The 21795-nt window shown below is 44.2% G+C and overlaps 1 protein-coding gene and 1 long non-coding RNA gene across 2 annotated transcripts in view; one reads left to right on the top strand and one right to left on the bottom strand.

Annotated features, from left to right (window-relative positions):
- Positions 1 to 21795, top strand: part of Ccdc3 (coiled-coil domain containing 3) — a 58731-nt gene that overhangs the window by 10387 nt on the left and 26549 nt on the right. The window lies entirely within an intron of this gene.
- Positions 17585 to 21795, bottom strand: part of LOC150045927 (uncharacterized) — a 29729-nt gene continuing 25518 nt past the window's right edge. The window contains exon 3 of the long non-coding RNA XR_016532697.1: positions 17585 to 18588. This is a non-coding gene — a long non-coding RNA (uncharacterized LOC150045927). The remainder of the gene's footprint in view (positions 18589 to 21795) is intronic.

Here is a 21795-nt window from a genome sequence, read left to right as displayed (position 1 = left end):
CTCTTTTCTGCCCCTAAGAGAGGAGATTCCTCAGGCCGCTCCACTTAGGCCCCCTGATCTCTACCCTTGGTATCATTATCTTGGATATGCCCTGCAAAGATTGGAAGACAGGAAACTTACCCAGAGCCTGGCAGCCTAGGAACTAGAATTTCACATTGCTCTTCCCAAAGTCTTCTGCAGTTTCCTGCCACCTTCATTAAAATTGCTGTCAGCCAGCTGGCCAGGAGCTCATACCTGTAATCCTAGCTAACTTAGGAATCTGAGATCTGGGGATCATGGTTTGAAGCCAGTCTAGCAAAAAATGGTCTGTGAGACTATCGCCAATTAACTAGCAAAAAGCCTTAAGGAGAAGTGTAGCTCAGGTGGTAGAATGCCAGCTTTGAGTGCTGATATATGTGCATGTATATTCAGAGTCCATCTCAGTGCCTCATGATCTCCATGCAGGACTTGGGCTGGAAATTCTGGCTGTCCTTCACAGGGGCTGTATAAGGAATAATAGAGGCTCATAAAGTCTCTAGCCATAAAGCTTGCTTTAAGCCAGAAATAAGTTTATCTCCCCTGTGACTTAGAAGCAAAAGGAATGTCACCCTGTCCCCTCTCTCATTCCACTTTCTCCAGGGAAGGGGACAGACATTCACTTTTATCCTTTGTGCTCCCAGCACTGTCTCCTCCCTGTGGGCTCTGTCCTTCTGTATCAACATCAGGAATCGACTTCCCCACTCCTCTTTCTCAGCAGGCCCTAGACTTTTACAGACCCTCAGGGCGCAATTTCTGAGGATCTGTTATAGTGATTAAAAACAAATGCTTGGGACTCTTGGGCGGGTGGGGGTGGAGCTCCTCCCTCTCCCCCTCAGAATCGACAGCCCCTCAGGGAGGCTGTCAGGCTTCAGTTCTTTTGGCTGGGGCTCATCTTTCTTTTGGTTAAATCAGTTGTGACACATGGCAGAGCCTGCATCTCCTGGGGGTCCAAATAAAATTGTACATACAGCCAGCATGTTCTAGGGACTTAGGGCCCCAGAGATAACTGGTGCATTTGAGGTCAGTCTGTTAACTTCATGCAGGCAGAAGATGAAGAATGTCTGGGTTGAAGGGACCTGAGAGATTCTCGTCCAATTCCTAATCACAGAATTTTATAAGAAAGCAAAGGCCCATTCCATAGCTAGATCTATCAACATGTGGCTTAATGGTACTGTCCTGACTTTAAATACACTGATCACAATTTCAATGACGAAACTATTAAGACTAGTAATAGAAGCTGGGTGCCGGTGGCTCACATGTGTAATCCTAGGTACTCAGAAGGCTGGGATCTTAGGATCGAAGTCCAGGAGACTCTTATCTCCAGTTAACCAGAAGTGGAGCTATGGTTCAGGTGGTCAAGCATTAGCCTTGCACACAACAGCTTTGGAACAGGTACCAGGCCCCGAGTTCAAGCTCTAGGACCAGCATATACATAGTCAATTGAACAAAGGGTGGTGGTTCACATCTAAGTTACACAGTTGTAGGTAGGGAGATCATAGTTTGAGGTTGACCACTGGCAAAAGCTCTAGCCCCTATCCAAGAAATAACTAAGGCAAAAAGGACTAGTGAGCGTTCAAGTGTGGAACAACTGCCGAGCAATTGTGAGTCCTTGAGTCCAAACCCCAGCACTGCCGAAATTCAAGTGCACAAGTCCACAGATGAATAGTGACATTCTTATACAGCACCAGATGGCGACACTGAAGAGGATTTAACTTCTATTCCTTTGCTCTGGGAACAGGGCCTTCTTTTCCTCTCCTTATTCTGAGGCTGGAGAGAAGGGAGGATTTCTGCTTTGTTTTGTTTTTGCCAGTTGTGGGGCTTGAACTCAGGGCCTGAGCACTGTCCTTGGACTTTTCTCAGGGCTAGAGCCACAACACCACTTCCAGCTTTTTTCTATGTATGTGGTGCTGAAGAATCGAACCTGGTTCTTTGTGCATGCTAGGCAAGCACTCTACCACTAGGCCAAACTCCCGGCCGGATTTCCCAGTTTTTGAGCGAGTGATTGTCCTTGGATCTGGAGGTAGGGCTGGGGTGGCATGCCATGTGACTCCCTTCCTTTCTTTGGGCCTGTCTATCTTCTCTCTAGCCCCTGCAGACTGCCACCTGACCATAAGCCTTGGCTTTCTACCTTCCTTAGCTGCTTCTCTTAACTCCTTCCCCAATCATGTTCCATAGGCTTCTGCTCCCCCACTTAAAGGGTAAGAGTACGTTCATTATTCTCACAGAAACATTTGCCTTTTAAACCTTGATCTCCTAATCCTAAGAGGTGAATGGAACAGGCATTTTAAGCAAGAATGAGGAGATGGCATTTCTTTTCTGGATGGTGTTTTTGGGTCCCTTCAGCTGTCTATTTGCTGCCATCTATCCACCAGCCAGGCATAAACCTCAGGTTGGAGTTTGTTCCTTTGCCCAGGCTTTTGTTGCTCTAAAGGAAATTAAAGCCATGTGTATTCCAGGTTTGGCTTTTTGTGAGTTATTGATCTGAAACTAATGAAGAATCTTTTTAAACCCAATTCTTTTTTTATAAACAATAGGAACTTAATATGTCCATGTTTATGGTGAAATATGTCTTGATATGGCTAATGGACTCATTAGTTACTTTTCCTCATGTTCTGACAACAGCTTGTGAAGTCTAAGTGATGGAAGGCACTAATCGGAGGGCCGAGACTTTGAAATAAGAAGCACTAATTAATTAAACCTTCTGGGAAGGTCACTTCTTTAGCTTCTCACCAATCCATGCTGCAAATAATGCTTCTTTTGTGCTTCTTTGTGTTGGGGTTGAGTACTTTCTAGGAAGGATGTATCTAAGCACAGTGGCACTCATTTAGGTGCCCATTAAGAATGGGTCCTGGGGCTATCCCTGAGTTTTTTTTTTATGCTCAAAGCTATCTACCCCAATTTTCTGGTGGTTACTTGTAGATAGTCTCACAGACTTTCCTTCTCCAGGCTGACTTTGAACTCTGATCCTTAGATCTCAGTCTCTTGAGTAGCCATTGGCTCCCAGCGGGGATTCTCCTGTCTTAGAGTTCCTGATCACCCCCATCCCCATCCTTGCTGCCTCCCCTCCTCTCTTCTGCATTATATCAAGTGCTCTCTGAGACAGGGAGCATTTCTTCTCTATCTTTGTGTCCTATTCCCTAAAATGCAGTCCCCAGCCTCTGCTGCTCCTTGACCAGCTCCTGACTGCAGGTGACCTGCTGCCATCTGTCCTCTGCAGATACAAGGAGAAATAGAGCAGAGGCCCCTCTCCAAGGATGCGCAGAGGCTGCTGCTTGGTTGGACTTGGGCTTGTCATTCTAAGCAGAGTGCCATCGTCAAGTGTTGACTTAGTGTCTGATTCAGATCTGAGGAGATACAGGGTTTTCTTAAATGCAGAAACTTAACTGTGCAGAGATTATTTTTCTTTTTCCTTTTTTCCGTACTGGAAATTGAACTTAAGGACCTCATATTTGATCTGCAAGCCATGCCCCAGTCCTTGTGCTTTTAGTCTTGTTTTTCAGATATTATCTCATACTACCTTTCTCCAAGCCAGCCTGTCACAGTGATCTGCTACCTCTGCTTCCTAAGAAGTGTGGCTTATAGGTGTGTACCACTGTAGCTGGACATGTCTTGAAGATACGTGTTGTATGGAGAGGTGGTGCCAGGGTATGGGGGAAGCATTAGATTGCTTCTTGATTTCTAGCCTGTTTTTTTTTTTCTTCCAATTCCGGGAAACAGACTGGGCCAAGTCTGTCCCACTTGCCAACGTGAATGATGGCTGCAGCAATGCTTGTAAGCTGTTGTATAAAAATGAATGGCCCATTACACCATGTACACATTTCTTTTGTCAACTGCCAGGGGTCCCCTTTGTGTGGGAGGGCATACTGGCAGCTCAGGAGCAGGTGTTAACAAGACTCGCCTAGTGCTCCTTGGCAGGGGGCCTCTGGCTTTTTCAGAGTCACTGCTATGGGCTTGGCCATGGCACAAAAGGGGCCCTGTGAGTCATGCCATGTTGGAGGGTGGGGTCATGTTGATTTGTCCACTCTTCCTCTGATTGTAGTATAACCGGGGGTGAGCTGAGCTAGTGGGTTTGTTTCCTCTATCTGCCTGTCTGCCATTGTGTCTATCTTCTTACCTTCTCTAGTTTTCCTATGTACCCTAGGCTGGCCTGATATTTTTGATCCTCCTGCCTCTCAGCCTCTGAAGTAGCTGGGATTACAGTGTGCACCACCACACTCCAGCTGTTTTCCTTTTAAGCTAGCTTTGTCCTGAAAGTCTGCTGAAACTCATCATGCTTTTATTTGAAGCCCAAGCTAATTCCTTCCCACCTCCGGGTAAGGTTAGGACTGTCTGAACTCCAGGATAGAAATCTGTTGACAACCAGGCAGCAGAAGTTGGGCCTGGATCAAGGCCCCAGATGAACTTTGGTTCATTTCCACTGGAGGACTGGGGAGGCTAGGAGGGCTTGTGTGGGCTGAGGAGGGGCCAACTAACACCTCCTGCACTAGGTCCTCTTGAGATGGACAGAGGCCTGGAAGGCCTGTGCTGGACACTTGAGAGAGGAAGTGATCCTGGTCTTGCTGGGTCAGGGCCTTGGGAAGAAGGTGAGAATGGCAGATCCCAGCCTACAACCTAACTTAAACCTAGGCAAGGGCCTGGCCAGAGTGTCACATAGTGACTGAAGCTGAGCTAGTTAGGTGTGGACTGACTGTACTCTTGCCTCTGCCAGCTGTCTAAACTCAACCAGAGAACTTGAGTCTCAAAGAATTTATGATTTCATGAGAACATACATGTATACATAATACACACATGTATATACACATATACATATATAATATATACATAGTATATATGCATAGTGTTGGAAATGAATGGATATTAAGAAACTAGAGGACTACATTACTGGGGAGACTGTATGAGAGTGAAATCTTGAACTGTGGCTAGGATTTAGGAATTCAGTTGTGTATGTGCTGTTTGGAACCCCATCTCATCCTGGCACAGTTACAGTCTCACCAGCTTAGGGAGAGGGGCTTTGTACAGCAGCTACACCACTGTTAACTAGAGAATGGATGGAGATTTCTCATTTCAAATAGTGAAATGATAATAGCACCTCAAAGGGTTGTTTGAAGGGTTAAATGTATTAAATCATGTTAATACACTTTTGGTAGGGATACAACATGTTGACATAATATCTTCTTCCCTCTTCTCGTTCTACCCATTTCTCTTCTATTCTGTCTTGGATTTGGGCTCCAGGAAGTTTCCTTAACCCCAGAGAAAGGAAGGGATTGATGGTAACAGGTGGGTGGTGGAGGTGTATTCTCTTGCTGCCTACTTGGAGTCCAGGACGTTGAATGATCTGGCATTCTTCTTGTGTGACTGGTGGAAACCAAGCCTCGTTCTCTGCAAGGAAAGTTTGAGCCACTTCAGGAGCTGGCGATGTGTCCTCACTGGACTTGATGGGCCTTTGGGACTGGGGAGTACTGAGGTGTACATGAGCTGCTTTGGCCAAGTAGAGCATTGGTTAATTACCCTCCTGACTGCGTGTCTGGCCGGGGAGGGATATATTCTGGGGCTTAAACTCAGGGCTGTCCCTGAGATTTCCCCCCCCCCCCCAAGGCTGGTGCTCTACCACTTGAGCCACAGTTCCACTTCCAGCTTTTTGGTGGTTAACTGGAGATAAAAGTCCCACAAATCTTGCTTTGAACCAACATGCTCAGATATCAGTTTCCTGAGTGGTGAGGATTGCAGGCATGAGCCTTTGGTACTAGCTTAACTGACTGTGTTTGAATTTCAGAGGGAGTTCCTATCAATAGAAAGAACTTAGCTCTCTTCCTGACCTTCCTTTGTTCTCTCTAGAAAGATGTGATGTTGTTTTAGTTCTGAGGATAGAGCCCTGAGAAGGTCTTCTTGGATGGGAGCTCAGTGCCCAGCTTCACAGTGACTCATAATGTACATTCCATCAGTAGTGTGCCCCACGCCCTTGCCTTCCCAGTACCTTGTGTTCCCTTTCCACTCACTCCACCCATCCCCTGCCTGCTCTGGGTTACAAGGTGAGTTTAAGTGGAGAAAGCGACACATGCACGACTTCCACATTCACACCTTCTAAAGCCATCAGTCTACCTTCAGTAGGCCCATTTACCACGAGAAAGCACCCTCTGAGGGGGAAACAGGAGAGCGGGGTGGGCAGTCCCTGGCAGCAGGGCAGTGGAAAGTTCTGGCCTGTGCCCAACTGTCCAGTGCTCATGCTGTGTGGAGTACACCACCCTGAGAACGCTGGGCGGCCAGGTCATCTCACAAATGGAAAGTCCAGGCAGGAAGCTTGTGAATTCAGTCCTCATTTCTGTTGGGATGAGCTTTAAACTTTAGCCAGCTGGCCTTTCCTAGCCAGCATATTTCATAATTGCTAGCCTAAGTTATTTCCCATTTGGGGATGTCTTGCCTATCACCTCTTCACCACGAATGAGGCTATTGGACATGTCCTTTCACCATGTTGGGTCTTTCTAGAGTGCTTCCTAATACCTGAGCGGATCCTGTTGCTCATCACTGTTTGATGGTAGTTCTCAGTAGCCTCACCCATCTACCCAAGGCCACAAAGATTCTTTTTTGGTCAGTTGTGGACTTGAACTCCAGGCCTGCACACTGTCCCTGAGCTTTTTCACTCAAGGCTAGTACTCGACGACTTTGAGCTCCATTTCTGGTTTTTTGGTGGTTCATTGGACTTCTCTGCCTTAGCTGGCTTTGAAGCACAATCCTCAGATTTCCTCCTCCTGATATAGGTGTGAGCCCCTAGTGCCCAGCTCACAGAGATTCTTGTTAGGAAAATAAAAACCACAGGAGTGTGAACCCATTTAGGAGGAAAGTGAATGAAGATAGAAGTAGGTTTAGGTGTGCTGTCGACTTCTTGTCTCCTCTCCTGTGATGAGATCTTGCTCCTTGCAATTCCTGGGTGGAGGCTGGTGACAGGGAGTGACTTCTGGAGGCTGGTTTAGGCAGTGAGGAGTTTCAGACTGTCTCTGTTCTGCTCCTTGTGAGGTACTTTCAGTTCCAAGTCCCAGTAAAGCAAAGTTCTGTTTTGGAGCTGCTATGTCCTGAACTTCTTCATCCCCACCTTTTCAATTTTATACGCAAATTGTAGTCCTCGGTCTACATGATCTTTGTATACTGAGTAGTGTAGCAGTATGATTTTAGTTGGCACTTGCCCTCTTTCTCTTCATAAAACTATTATCTTTAATTTGTGTGCTCTACTGCTACAGCCTTTTCTGTGCCTTTTCTTCCTTTTTTTTCTTGCTAGTCCTGGGCCTTGAACTCAAGGCCTGAGCACTGTCCTTGGACTTTTCTTAAGGCTAGAACTCTACCACTTGAGCCACAGAACCACTGCCAGCTTTTGTCTATGTATGTGGTACCAAACCTGGGTCTTTGTGCATGCTAGCCAAGCACTCTACCACTAGGCCAAACTCCTGGCCCCTTCTTTTTCTTTTCTTTCCTTTTTTTTTCCAGATAGGGTCCCCCCGCTTTTTTTTTTAACTGGGCTAGCTTTAGATCATGAGCCTTCTACTTCTCCCATGTAGTTGGAATTACAGGCATGTACTACCACACCCATCTTGTTCTTTGAGATATTTTTTTCCCTAAAGTTTTGCCTGAGCTGGTCGCAAACCCAGGTCTTCCTATTTTTACTAAGTATCTGGGATCACAGACAGGAGTGACCAGTTCAGTGCATAGCTAACTATATTAAGGATGCCTTTGACTGCTAGTAAGAGAAATCTGGGCTCAATATACTTGAAAGTATACTTGAAAAACTGAATTACCACATGAGGCAAGAAAGCAAAGATTATAGTAATTCCAGATCCATGATAAGTAGGGCTCTAGATTCTCTCTTCATGATCCTCTGGGCTTAGCACTCTGTGTGGTGTTTTGTCTTCAATCTAGCTTTCCTTACAATCACCAAAGGGTGAAGCAGTTCTAGGCATCAACACCAGACCCAGTACGACTCAAAAGAGGGAGACATTCTTCCTGTGTGAGTTATATTAAGAACAACAAGAAAAGTATCTTTATGACCAACTTTTCTCTCTACAATCAACTTATCAACTCCCACAAATCATTACTTTAACAAGATCAGGTTCCAATAGAAGGATGAGATGGATTTATGTCATCAACGGGACCACTTATGAGTTCAGGGCTTAACATATGTAAAACTCCTCAACGCACAGGATATGGGAGATCTATAGGTATTGACTACTACTATCATGATTAACATTTGACTTGGTATCTTAGTGGAGGATCATTTATCATGGTGGTGATGTTTGACTACAGACAGGGAGAAAGATGGATGCTACAGGCAAGCAGGAGAAGAGCTGGCTGAGAGGCAAAGAAATGCAGTGAGCTCTAGGCCTGAGTTCGGTCGTAGTCTTTTAGCAGAGTTAAAGCAGACTAAAAGGAAGGCTGCTGCCTAGTGAATGTGCTAATGAAATTCCCTCTCAGCATCCTCCTCTCATAGCTAGCAGCTAGTGGGAAGTGGAAGTGCTTTTTTAAAGCCATGAAAGCCTCTTACCCAAATAAACATGTATAGATTTCATTGTTTTTGGTGAGGGAGGAATGAAGGTAGAAAAATAGCATTAGTACATATAGGTATGCAAATTTAAATTTTCTTTTCTGAAAAGCACATACCTAACACCTCTAAGGAACCATAATAAAAGCTCTAGTAATTCTTGCCAAAAAAAAAGGAAAACATGAAAATTGGCCTCTTGTTTGTTTTGCTGTAACTAAAAATTATCTTCCTATGTTTGATACATTACTCAAGGAAAAAAAAGTCAACTTAGTGGATTTTTGAAAGATTTCTGACTTTTTCCCCTACATTATCTGACTTAAAGTGGGTCCTTGTTCTGTGTGATGGCATTTGATAGTATTTGGGACTTGGCAATTTGTTCGGTGGCATTTAGCAGTAAAAACTATAAAACTCCTGTTCTTTGTTGTTTAGAGGATAAAAGGAAACCCAGTTCTAAATGCAAAAGCCCATTTCACATGCATGTATTGGGTTTTAGTCTTGTTGCCATGGAGAGATTTGAGAGATTACTGATTTTTATGTACTTGACTACAAAGTAAATTACCTTAAAAGGAGGGTGTCTATCTGTTAGTTGAATTTGTCATATCAAATCCTCCCACTTAGGGAAACCAAAGGCGGCTTGGTGAAATTTTGGCACTCTGACTCTGGCATGGAAAAAAATGAAGTTTGTTTTGGTTTTTCTTTAAAATTTTCAGTCATCTCAGAGAGATTTAAAAACTTAATGCTTGCTTATCCCTTTGGCATTTTGCAAATACAAGTCCAAATCTTCTATTTGTTCCTTTTATCAGAGGTATTAGAGCCTATGCCTATCCCAGGAAGGGGAGGGGGAGGAAGAGAGGAAGAGGGGAGAGGAGGGAGGAGAGAAAAGGAGGGAAAAGGAGGATGGAGAATGGCTCAAAGAGGTTTTCCCTGCATTGAGCTACCTTCTCACCAAGGGGAGATGCAGGAATTTCAGTGGACACTGTGCTGATTTTCATCTGTTGCAGATAAACTGACTTTTATGTAGTTTTTAATACAAAGTAAATTATTTTGCTTTCTTGCCTCCTCTCCTTTCCTTCCCTCCCTCCTCTCCTTTCCTTCCCTCCCTCCTCCTTTTCTTCCCTCCCTCCTCCTTTCCTTCCCTCCATCCTTCTTTCCTTCCCTCCCTCCTTCTTTCCTTCCCTCCCTCCTTCTTTCCTTCCTTTCCTCCTCCTTTCTCTCTTTCCCTCCTCCCTTCTCTCCTCCTTTCCTTCCTTCTTTTCTTTTTGAGGTACTGGGGCTTGAACTTAGGCTCTACTTGCTATAAAGGCATGATACCACTTAAGTCATGACCCCAGCCCTTCTGTCCTGTTTTGTTCTTTTTAAAATTTGTGTGTGTGTGCACGCGCACGCGCGTGTGCGCGTGTGCATGTGCATGTGTTTGTGTATGCACCGGTCTTAGGGCTTAAACTCTGGCCTGAGCTCTGTCTTTAAGCAATTTTGCTCAAGTCTAGTGCTTGCTGCTTGCTCCATAGCTCAAGTGGTTAATTGGCAATGAAAGTCTAATAGACTTTCCTGTCTGGACTAGCTTTGAACCAAGATCTTTGGATCTCAGCCTCCTGAGTAGCTAGGATTACACGCATGAGCCATAGATGCTCAGCTATAGTCTGGTTATTTATTTATTTATTTGCCCGTCCTGGGCTTGGGCTCAGGGCTTGAGCACTGTCCTTAGATTTTCTCAAGGCTAGAGTTCTACCACTTGAGCCTCAGCACCATTTCCGGCTTTTTGCTATGTATGTGGTACTGAGGAATCAAACCCGGGTCTTTGTGCATGCGAGGTAAGCACTCTACCACTAAGCCAAACTCCTGGCCCATTGTCTGGTTATTTTTTGTTGTTCATGGGGCTTGAACTCTGAGCCTGAGTACTGCCCCTGAGCTCTTCAGCTCAAGGCTACTGCCCTACCTCTGGACCTGGGTGTTGTCCTTTATCTCCTCAGCTCAAAGCTACTACCCTATCCTTGGAGCCACAGTACCGCTTCTGGTTTTCTAGTGGTTAATTGGAGAAAACAGTTTCACAGACTTTAGTGCCCAGGCTGGCTGGCTTTGAACCTCCATCCTCAGATCTCTGCCTCCTGAGTAGCTAGGATTACAGACGTGAGCCACCAAGCCCAACTTAGTCTGGTTATTTTTTTCCATGTTTTTTTTTTTATTGTAATTAAAAGGGTTACATTATATTCACCAGATAGAAGGTACATTACTTCACAAACATTGATACCCTTTCTCATGTCTTGGTCCCCATTTCCCTCCCCCCTAGTCTGGTGATTTTTGAGATAAGGTCTTGCTTTTGGCCCAGATGGGCCCGGATTGTCACCCTCCTATTTATGCTTCCTATGTAACTGGATAGGCAGACATGCGTCACTGCATCTAGCTTTTAGTTGACTGAGGTCCTCACAAACTCATTGTTCCAGCTGCCCTTAAACTGTGATGTTTCTCCTCTCAGCCTCCGGAGTAGTTGAAATTACAGGTGTGAGCCATTGCATCCAGCTCAGTGCAGATTACTTTAAAGGGAGGGCGGGTATCTTCATTAACTTCCTCTTGCTTACAGACCTTTCTGTGGAAATGGACCTGACAGATGACATGCATGGAGTGGTTTAGGCTGAAAAGCACATAGGCACAGGAGGCATTTACTCAATGGCCTTCAGAGCCTTGGAGAAAAATCTACAGAAAAACACTCCAGACTGTTTATACCTAAAATCCTTTCAGGGGCTCACAATTATTTCTATAGATTTATAGGGTTCCATTTCCAAAAATAGATTTGCTTCTTTAGACTGACTGTGCCTAGGAGAGAATTTTAGAGGGGTGGGAGTTTTTCTCCACTCTTTTTTAGCCTACTGAAACCTCATTTTTATTTGATTTCAGTGGAAATGCTGGTCTTGGGCAATGAGGTGAGTCACTGGCCTGGTCCTATCCAGATATTTTCTTGGGAAGAACAAACTTAGTGGTAGGTAGCAGTCCCCCAGTGATGTGCATGCTGCTAGTATCCTCCTCTCACAGATGAAGAGACCAAGAGGTAGAGGGCTTGAGCCAATGAGCTCAGGCAAGCATCTGCCTGGGATCAACGTCCACACCCACGCGCAGTCACAGCTTACACAGAGCTATGTTTGGATGGAAGAGCTTACTGCCAACACCTCCCCAGGAGAGCAGGCTGCTAAGGGGAAGGTGTAATTTCCAGGCATCGTGCCTGTCGTTCGTTTGGCACATCTGCTCCATCTCCTGCTTCTTTTATCTCCCACCGAGCTATCATATTCTAAGAACATCGACCCAGACTGCAAAGGGGAGGGAAATCTCAGGCTGCTGATGAACTATGTTTGTGCAGAGCACTTTCTCCATTTGCTTTCTGCTTGATTGGGTTGGGAAAGCTTCCTTGGGACTCAATACAGAATCCCTGTCTGTTCCACGAGGCTTGGGCAGCGAGTTAGTCTGGATCTGTGTTGACTTGTCCAAGCTTTTGGCTCTAAAGAGGCATGTGAGACTTCTGGATGTTCTCCCACTGTAGACCCTACCCTGCCGCACCTTCTGCTTGGTTTCTGTCTAATCTGTCATTGTGGCAGACAAGCTTCTGGAGTCCAGGACAAAAGCACTGGAGGCATGTTGAGGATTGTGGGCTTTGGCTGTTCATTCAACCTAAATCAAAGCTGGAATGTCAGCCCTGTAAATCTCCCTGCCAGGCCTGCTGCCTTCTGTGTGCCAACAAGCAGAGAAGCCTTGAACCCAGGGGTGGGAAACTTCCATCCATGGAGGCACCAGGACCTCCCCTTCTAAGAGTCCCAGTCACTTCTCTCCTACCGTAGTCTCCATTCTGGCTCCTTGCACCATCTTCTTCCTAACTACAAAGGCAATGTTAAAAACTCAAGGTCCAGAGGGATGAAGGGAAAAATCGCTAAGGATAGATCCACATCCAGTGTTTGTACTTTTCCTTACTTCTGTCCTGAAAGAGGGCAGTTATGCTGAGAGCCTCCATGAGAAAGGAGGGGAAAGCACCCTTCGGTGTTGGTGTTCTTGGTTCCACACTGCTGTAATCACTGAGCTGGAAGAGATTTGTGGCACTGGGTTTCACCAGCCATGCTATCTGAGCTGTGTACCCACATACCTTCTCTGGGCTTCTGGGTGTTTGACTGAGTTTGGACTAGTGTTTCAGGACTGATGTTTTGCTGGGGAAAGAGGAGATGGTGTTCATAATGAACTGATCCTTGGTTCACCATGACCAGGCTACACAAATGGTAGAAGGTTTGGCATTAGAATTGGGAATGTGTCTGCTACAAACCAGACACTGTGGAATTGGGGCTGGTAAAGCATGTTCCTGCCCTTAGGTAGCCGGAGGTCAGGAGGATGAGGGCAGCGGCCATCCTGTCGATAGCAATAAGAGCAATTACAGTCATCTAGTGGGGAGAGTACAAGATATACTTGCCCTTCCAGCCCTTTGGAGTGACATTGGCTGTTTTTGCCTCCCTCTTGCTTTGCCTCCCACTTTGTTGAGAGGACTTTGCTGGCCTCTCAACACTTCTTGGGTCACTCTTTCTCACCGATCATACCTCTGGGATCCAGGTCCTGGCCAATGAGCATATCTCATATCTGTCTATGATGAGTATAAAGAAGTGGTGGAAACCCAAAGATAGGCCAGTATCACTTCCACTGGTTCTAAGGGAAAGAGGGACCTGGTTCCCATGGGGGTTGGTCAGCCAGAGGAAGGTAATCCTGACCCTACGGTGGAGGAGGGGATAGAATGGAGGACTTTTATTGCTTTGGCAACATCCCTGAATCAAGCTCTTTCCAAAGCAGAAGTCAATCTGGATTTGTCATGGACACAGACAAGCTTGCTTTTTCTTGAGTTTGATGTCATTCAGTGGAATCAAGGCCATTACCACTTTTCAAGCATTACTGCCCTCTTGTTCTGTTGTCTGGGTAGCTCTTGTGGGTGGGATCAGGTTGGATGTGTTTGGAGTCAAGATTGTATGAAAGCAGGTAACAGGAAATTAGGCAGTACAAGTTTGGGACTGGCTGTTTTTCACCATCACAGACCCAGGTTGTCAGTTTCTGCACCTGCTCTTTGGCCTGTACATTTGTTCCTTCATGGTGTAAGGCCACAATTCTAGAACACCACCTCACATAGCAGCTCTCTTCCACATGGAGCTTTCTCTCTAAATTTCATCATAGTCTTGGGTTATTGGAGTTTTTCTCTTTGCTCTAGTAGTACCTAAGTAGATTTAGCATTATGTTTCTGCCAAACCAAAGCTAGACACTAGTTAAAGGTTGGGGAGCAGATTGCATTCAGCCCTGCATTGTGGGGAGAGACTTCAATGTAGAATTGAGTTCCACCGTGGAGAAATGATCTTATTTTATCAGGAGAATGTGAGGCCAGAGCTGGTCAGGAAGTGGAAACTTAACCAAAACAGATTTGGTCTATGTGATGAGACCACCTGAACTTGAATAACCCAAGGTTATGGTGTTGGGCCTTTACCTTCTCAAGGAGATGGAGTCCTTACCATTCCTGATGATTCCAGAGGAATGGCTTCAGGCTGTTGTTGAAGCTCTTCAATATGATCAAAGGTATAGAAGAGGAATTTACAATTGCAAGGATTAAATAAGTGTTCTCCGCAGGGCCTATAAAGTTGTTGACTAGGATGAACAACTTTTTTGGCAGCATTGAGTTTTATCAGATAGAAATTAAAAGTGGTGGACTCTAGTTTAGGGTGCTAGAGGCCATGTTAGAGTTTGTTGAAGTCAGACTCTGCCTATCGATCTATCTGTGTGTATTCAGAAGGTAGGTGGATGAAATTGTGAAACTTGCAGTTCAGTTCTTACAGGTTGAGGTTTGGTTGGGAAGAGGGCTCAGAGAGCTTGATTAAAGTTTCATCTAGCACAGTCTTGGCCATTTCTTTGGCCAGAATTGCCTTACCAAGTCACCAGTAGCTCTTGGCAAAAAAAGCATCATTTCTACCACAAGACTACCATCTGACATTGGATTTAACCACATTTGTCTCTTGAATGTGAGAGTGAGACAGGGGAAATGTGGACAAAATCAAGACTCCACTCCAGGAAGGAAGACAGGACATGGACCCCATGGCTCTACTTGGGTTCTGAGAGTCACCTCTCCAGATCAAATGCAGAAAAGGCCCTTAACTTCCATCCTGGTACGCAGAAATGCTAGAAAGAGGGAAACTTGTAAAAGTTTGGTCAGTCTTTTGTCTGAGAGGCAGTCTAGCATGGAAAGTTCAAAAGGTGTACAGTGATGGTAGAAGGAAGTTCTTGTTGGACTGTGAGGCAAGTTGATTTGGTAGAGTAGCCATACTGAAATGCTGTGATTAACTGAGACAAGCAACCCTGGGGCTTAGTTAGGATCCACAGGACTCACTTTGTTAGCCTCCTTTCCTGACTTCCCACTTCTTGCTCGGTACTAAAGGTGAGAATGCTAGGAATGATCTTAGCTTTGCTGCAGAGTTGTATTTTTCAGACAGAAACGCTATAAGGGTTAAAGTAGAATGAGGAATGAAATCCTAATTGGAGAGCAAATAGTGGGGTTTTCTTAAGGGAAATTTACAAGTTGCCTAACGTAGATATGTTCTTGAAAAGGTAAATTCAATTTTGTTCCTATTAGGAGAATAGGTACTTAAATTGGTCTCACAGGGAATCTTTATGGAAATGGAACTAAGCAATGACAACTCAGAACTCGTATACCGATATGTGTGGATGCCAGACACATAGGAACAATAGCATTTTAAGAATAAACAGCACCCAGAAGAACCGCTTGCTCTTGTGGGAGCTGAGTAAGTATGTAAAGTCTTAGGCTCTGGTAACATATAGGTGGGCCAGTCCCTGTGCTGTGAGGGGAGAGGCAGATGGGTGTGGGCCTTGGCAGGGCCATCCTGGAAGTCTTCCAGGACACAAGCATCACCGTCATCTGCTTTCATCCATAGCAGCCATTTTAGATTGCTGGGTTGTAACTGGGCAACTGTGGTAGGAATTCCATTCAGAATTTCCACATTATGGAAAGGGAAACCTGCTGAACATTGTGTTTGGATTTTAAATATCCCAGTTGGGTGCAGTGGCTCATATCTGTATTCTCAGCTACTTTGGAAGCAGAGACCAGGAAGATCATGGTTCAAAGCCAGCCCAGGAAGAAGTTAATTGGACCCCCCAACCCAATCTCAACCAATAAGCTGAGTTTGGTGGTGTGTACCTATGATTCTAGCCATGCAGGAGGTAGGAGGAGGATCTAGGCCAGGCTGCAGGATCTACCTGCTGGCCTTTCATTGAGAAAGTTATTGACTCCTGCACTGGATCCTTCCAGAGATCTTGCTACTCTCTCCTCCCCATGTTAAACAGTTTTTTCTCTTGGGACCCAAGGATTTGAGGGGCCTTCGTAAGTCACTGGGATATGGCTGAGAGGTTCCCTGAGGTGAAGCTGCTCCCTTGGCCAGCCACCAGTGAGAACTGGGGAAGGATTTTTTTTTTAAGTTTGTGCCTAAGCTATAGACCTCTGATTTGTATGTGTGTATACATATATGTTCATATATACATGTCCCAATGGAGTTGTCACAACAAGATAGTATAAACACAATGGACACCCGCATAGTATAGTGGTGATGGGCACCGAAACCCTCTTGAGAGACAGGGTTGAGGGCATGTGGTCAGGAAGGGCTTCGAAGAGCTCAGCTCTTAGTGTTTCAAGGCAGATTCTAGAATTTCAGGCAGAGAAAACGATGTTCACTGTCACTTTTGGTCACATAGTTTAATTTTTTTTTTTTTTGCTGGTCCTGGGGCTTGAACTTGGGGCCTACTCACTGTCCCTGAGCTGCTTTTTACTCAAACCTAGCACTCTACCACTTGAGCCACAGTGCCACTTCTGGCTTTTTCTGCTTCGGTGGTACTGATGAATTGAACCAGGGCTTCATGCATGCTGGGAAAGTACTCTACCAGTAAGTCACATTCCCAGCCCAGAATTTTTGGTTTTTGTAATTTGCTGTTATCAGGTCTTACACTCTGACTTAGCTTACTTGATTAGCTGGTGTTCTACCACTAGAGCCACACCTCTGGTTATTTTGGGGATGGAGTATTGCAGACTTTTCTGCGCAGCCTGGCTTTGAACTCTGATCCTTTAGCTCTCAGCCTCCTGAATAGCTAGGATTGCAGGCATGAGTTACTGGTGCTTGGATCATTTCAAGAATTTGATTTAGTTCACAATAGGGCAGGGAGGAAGAAGGAGGGGGCCTCTAAGAGCGAAAGGTGGGAACTCATATACTGAGAGCTGGTCATGGGCCTGTCTAGCATTTATTTTAGATGGTGATATGCCATCATATTGGCAAATCTGGTAACTACTTCTCTAAGAGCTGTTGAATCTACTTGCTTCACCTCAGGGAAACATCCCCCCTACAGGGTTAACACACTGTCTGGCTCTGTAAACAGTCATGTATGACATCCTGACATTTGGTGGTGATATATGCCACATAGTCTGGGCATGTACACAGCTAGACAAAGCGGTGTAAGGACACCTATGGTTCTGGTGCCATTAATTAGTTGCCTAACCATGTGTTTCCTGACCCTGTCTCCATTGTGAAACAACACAAGACGGCAGTTACCTCAGAGGGTGATACTTGTCCTAACTCCCTTATAAAATTGGGTGCTTGCTATTTACTGAGGGCCTACTTTGTGCCAGGGACTATTATTCTAGGAACTGAATGCGTGCTCCCATTCTAGCTGGCGCCTTCCTAGGTATTTGGCTGTTCATCGTTTGGCAACATGGAAGGTTTGATGAAAACCACATAAGCCTGTCTTTTAGTCTTATCTGATTTGGGCACAGTCATTTTGGCTGTGTTCTCTGTGTGACAACACGGAATCATTTCTACTCTGCACCTTTATTTCCTTCTCTGTCAAAAGGGCAGATTCATGGTGGTATAAGCACTGGTGAACACCCAGGACCCCTGAACCAAGGGTTTCTATGAGAATGTACAATATCAGGATCCAAATTACCACTTCCCAACTATTTTATAACCCAGAGAGGCACACTGAAAATGATGCCAGATACATTATCCCATTTTATTTTAAAATGCTGGAAGACACCTAAATACAGCAACCACATTAAGAAATATTTATACTAAATTGAACTTTTTTTTTGCTGGCTAGGACATTGTTTTAACTTTTATTTTTCACAGTCAGGGCCTATGCCTATGAAATACTAGTTGAGATGGCTTCAGCTTGTGTGTATGTGTGTACTGGGGTTTGAACTCGGCCTTGTTTGTATTCAAGGATGGCATTCTACAATTTGAGCCATCCCTCCACTTCTGGTTTTGTTGTGTAACTGGAGATTTAAAAAAAAGTCTCTTGGCTTCATCTGCCACTTCAAACTGAGTAGCTAGGATTATAGGTGTGAGCTACTGGTCCCTGGCGTTTGCTCAGCTTTGAGTTGCACAAAAATCAGCTTGTGTATTCTGAAGGAAACCAAGTCACGCATACTCCACCACGTCTTGTACCACTTGAGGTGGTGCAGGATGACCTGCTGCCATCACTGTGGCATTTAATCAAGTGTCAAGGGGCGGAGCTCCTTTCTTCCTGTCAGCACTGAACTGTTAAGTCACACTGCCTTCTCTCGAGAACATCACAGGTCTGGACATGAGGCTCTTCTAGGGTTTCTGATATGGGCAGTGATGTAAGAAATTTAGTAATGTTTATCTTCCCTGTTCTGAGGGTGGTGGGAAGATTTAGACAGAAAATCCAGGGTAAGGGCAAACAAAGAGAACCTGGTGTGTAAGCCTATATAGAGTTCACCAGCTCAACAGGTGGAACCATGCCAGGTGGTTTGTTTGGGAACAGTATGCTTCGTTTGTGCTTCTTGCACCTGAGTGGATCTCAGTCAATGCTGAGGCTTCGAACCTGACAGAATAGCTTCCTCTTAGTTCTTCCTCTTATTCTAGCAGAGATGTATTCCTTCATTTCCAGTGGAAATAAACCATTGGGCAGAGATGTCTGGAAACTCCTTATGTTGACTCTTTGGTGAGATACATTGTTTTTTGGCATCTCTGGAATGAAACAAATTAGATAATAGTGCATGATTTTTTGAATGTGTTGTACTGAATTTTGTTTGCCATTCAGAATTCTTGTGTCCTATGTTCATCCAAGAAACTGGCCTATATTAATTATTTGCTATACTGTTGAGTTTGGTAGAACTCCTTAGCCCCCCCCCCTATTTTTTTGTTGTTGCTTGTGGGCTTGAACTTAGGGCCTGGGTGCTGTACCTGAGCTCTTTCACACAAGACTAATGCTGTACCATTTTGAGCCACAGCTCCACTTCGAATTTTCTGTTGTTTAATTGGAAATAGTCCTATGGATTTTCCTGTCTAGGCTGGCTTTGAACCTCAGATCTCAGCTAGGATTACAAGCTTGAACCACTAGCATCTGCCTCCTTCCCTTTGTATTTGGACCTGTTTAAGAAACATTTGTGTAACTAAATCAGTTAATCCCTCTGGCCTTTGTTAGGAGGCATAAGTGTCAATCTCATTGTTCCTTACAGATTTAAGTGCCAGTAGGAAAAAGACATGAAGTCAGTTGTTTGGCTACAGCTAGGTGTTTGCCTTATTTGGGCATGGCGTGATTGGCTGAAACTATAGAAACTGTATATTCATAGCCCCCAAAAATGCACTCAAAAATTAAGCTTTGCTTTGTTTACATCTAAGTTAGGATGCCAGTTTATTACTCAGGAGCTAAAACACAGAGACAGGCTAATGGATTCTTGTTTATATATTTTATCAGTCATCATCAACTCGTTGGCTTTCAGTATGGAATTCAGTCCTGATGTAAGTAACATCAGTTGAATGATTCGCTCTCTTCATCTTTTTGTTCTAATGAGGTCAGCTGGTATACAGTGAATGGCTACACATTTAGGCCACTGGATAGGGACTGATTATTAAAACAAGTATCAGTTACCAAACCAATGAAAATCAGAGGAATCTCCTTGTCTTGGCCAAGTATACTGTTGATTTCTTAGAGCAGAGTTTGTATTAACTATAGTCATGTTTCTCCATGTATGTAGGAGGCATTCACTGTTAGTCAACACTGCTTGCTTTCCAGCCAATAGGGAGTCCAGGGCAATACTATTATCCAAAACAACTTAAGCAAGGGAGTTGTTTCATGGACAATACCTCAAGGGCATCAGCTAGAGTAATGAAGGTTATGATTAGAGATTTCTCATTTTTACATTTATGGACATTCTACCAGTCATATAGAGGGATGCACACTTGCTGGTAGACTATGATTTTATCCTATGCAAATTAAGAGGTAACTGCTACTGCTTCTTGCTGGCTATGGAGTGACAGGGTTGATAGTAAAATTTCTTATTTTCCATTTATTGATAGTTGCCAGCACATTTGGTTGGCTATTTAATGTTCATTAGATCCGACAACAATGTTCTGGGGGGCTATACCAGATGAGCCCCTTCCTTTTGCATGATGAGTCCCTAAGTCCTACCATTCTGCACTGCTCCACTATTAAACTACTGACAAGTAGGAAATTAAGAGAATTTGTCTGCAAATGGTTAAAATGTCATTTTCTGTTATTTAATTGCAAGATTCTCCCTATAGGTCTTCCCATTATTTTAAATGAGGAACCTAAATGCCTAAGCCTGCAGCAAAGATGTGCAATTTGAATAATCACAAAATACCTTTATCCACAAAATTTGTCAGAGTGGACTATTTAAGGACTTGGAGCCTCAGCGGCTAGAGATATTGTGTCAAGCCTAAGTCCTGCAGAAGCTTGCTGTGTCTAAACAAATATGACACACAGAAAAGGACAGAGGTTTCATGTCACAGAAGTCATGATCTAGGGTATTGTGTTCTGCAGAGCAATCTGTGAGATCAGTTTTACCTTGAAGTCTCCAAAGGAATATGCAAGGTCCCAAGAATCTAAAAGTCTCCTGAGCTATGAGTCCAAAGTCCTGAAGCCCAAAGTTTTGCTCCAGTATAGGTAGGTGTTGAGAAGAATTTGGTTATGATGCCTTCAACAGGGTTTAAGAATTCTTTGGGTGGCTTGGAAGCCAAGCCAGGGGAGCCCTAGGTTTTGTATTCTGGAGGGTGTGATCCATGCAGAGTTGTTTTTGCGATGATGTGTGAAAATTTTCAAGTATGAGCCATATTAGAGTTTCTAAGAGTGGGAGATTATCAGGGGTTCTATTATTTCAGGGCACTGGTCTTCAATCATTTGTACTTGGAAACTCACAGATTGCCATTAGCGCCTACAGCAACACCACTGGAATCAGTGATGTAGCCAATTCTTTTGGCCTGACCAAATTTCTCTAGTAAATGGCTATTGCTAGGTAACACATTTTCTAATACTTTTTAAGCCCCTGTTACAGCTTTTATTTTCCTTTGTGGGAAAGGTCCTCTGTAAGCAGAGAATGTATTAAGACCATTTTCCATTGTGACCCAGAACTGAATTTTCCTCTCTACAGTAGGAATATTAAAAAACAAAAACAAAAATCTCTGGCCATGTGTACATGGAACTCAATCTTATACCTGTTTAAGTATCTTGTTTTCTAGTTATTGTACCTGGATTACTCATGATGATTAAATAGCAACCATCTTTTTGCAGAGACAGCTTGAGCTTAATGTGCCTGCCTAGAATTCTTAAACTTGTGCAGGGATCTCTAAATGGCATGCTGTCAACTCAATGTTATTGGAGTGAGAAGAAAATGGCATCCTATATGTACAAAAGGGAAAACAAATTTGTTGTTTTGGCCAAAATGTAACACAGATTCAGTGCATCTCCACATTTCACAGTATAGGGGATGGAGGAAACATGAACAGAGGGCCCTTCTTACTGAACTTGAGAGGATACTTTTCTCCTTATCTTGGAGCTTCTAACAGCACTATTATTACTGCCAGCATGGTATTTCTCAAGGGAATTATAACTGACAATTGTAATGTTTTTTTAATGGTGGCATTAAAGGTTGAACTCAGGGCCTCATGCTTGGGTGTTCAGCCACTCTATCAGACACTTTTGGGTTGGTTATTCAATCCCTAGCACTAGGGGAAAATACTTTCACTAATCCAATTTCCTCATCTTTTTTTTTACATTGATAAGTCATATCCCTCATTTATATTTTGTTCGCTTGTTAGAGTCCAGTAGCGTACATGTTCTAGAAAAGTAACATGAACATTTGTGCCTGGATGCCTCTCATCTTGCTATGACTAGAGACTGGATCATCCTGATCATGTCAATAAGAGATAGAATAG

Source organism: Megascapheus bottae, chromosome 26 (assembly GCF_031878675.1).
Source record: "Megascapheus bottae isolate mThoBot1 chromosome 26, mThoBot2.hap1, whole genome shotgun sequence".
Taxonomy (NCBI): domain Eukaryota; kingdom Metazoa; phylum Chordata; class Mammalia; order Rodentia; family Geomyidae; genus Megascapheus; species Megascapheus bottae.
The sequence above is the reverse complement of the archived record's forward strand: the minus strand, read 5'-3'. Positions and strand labels throughout refer to the sequence as shown.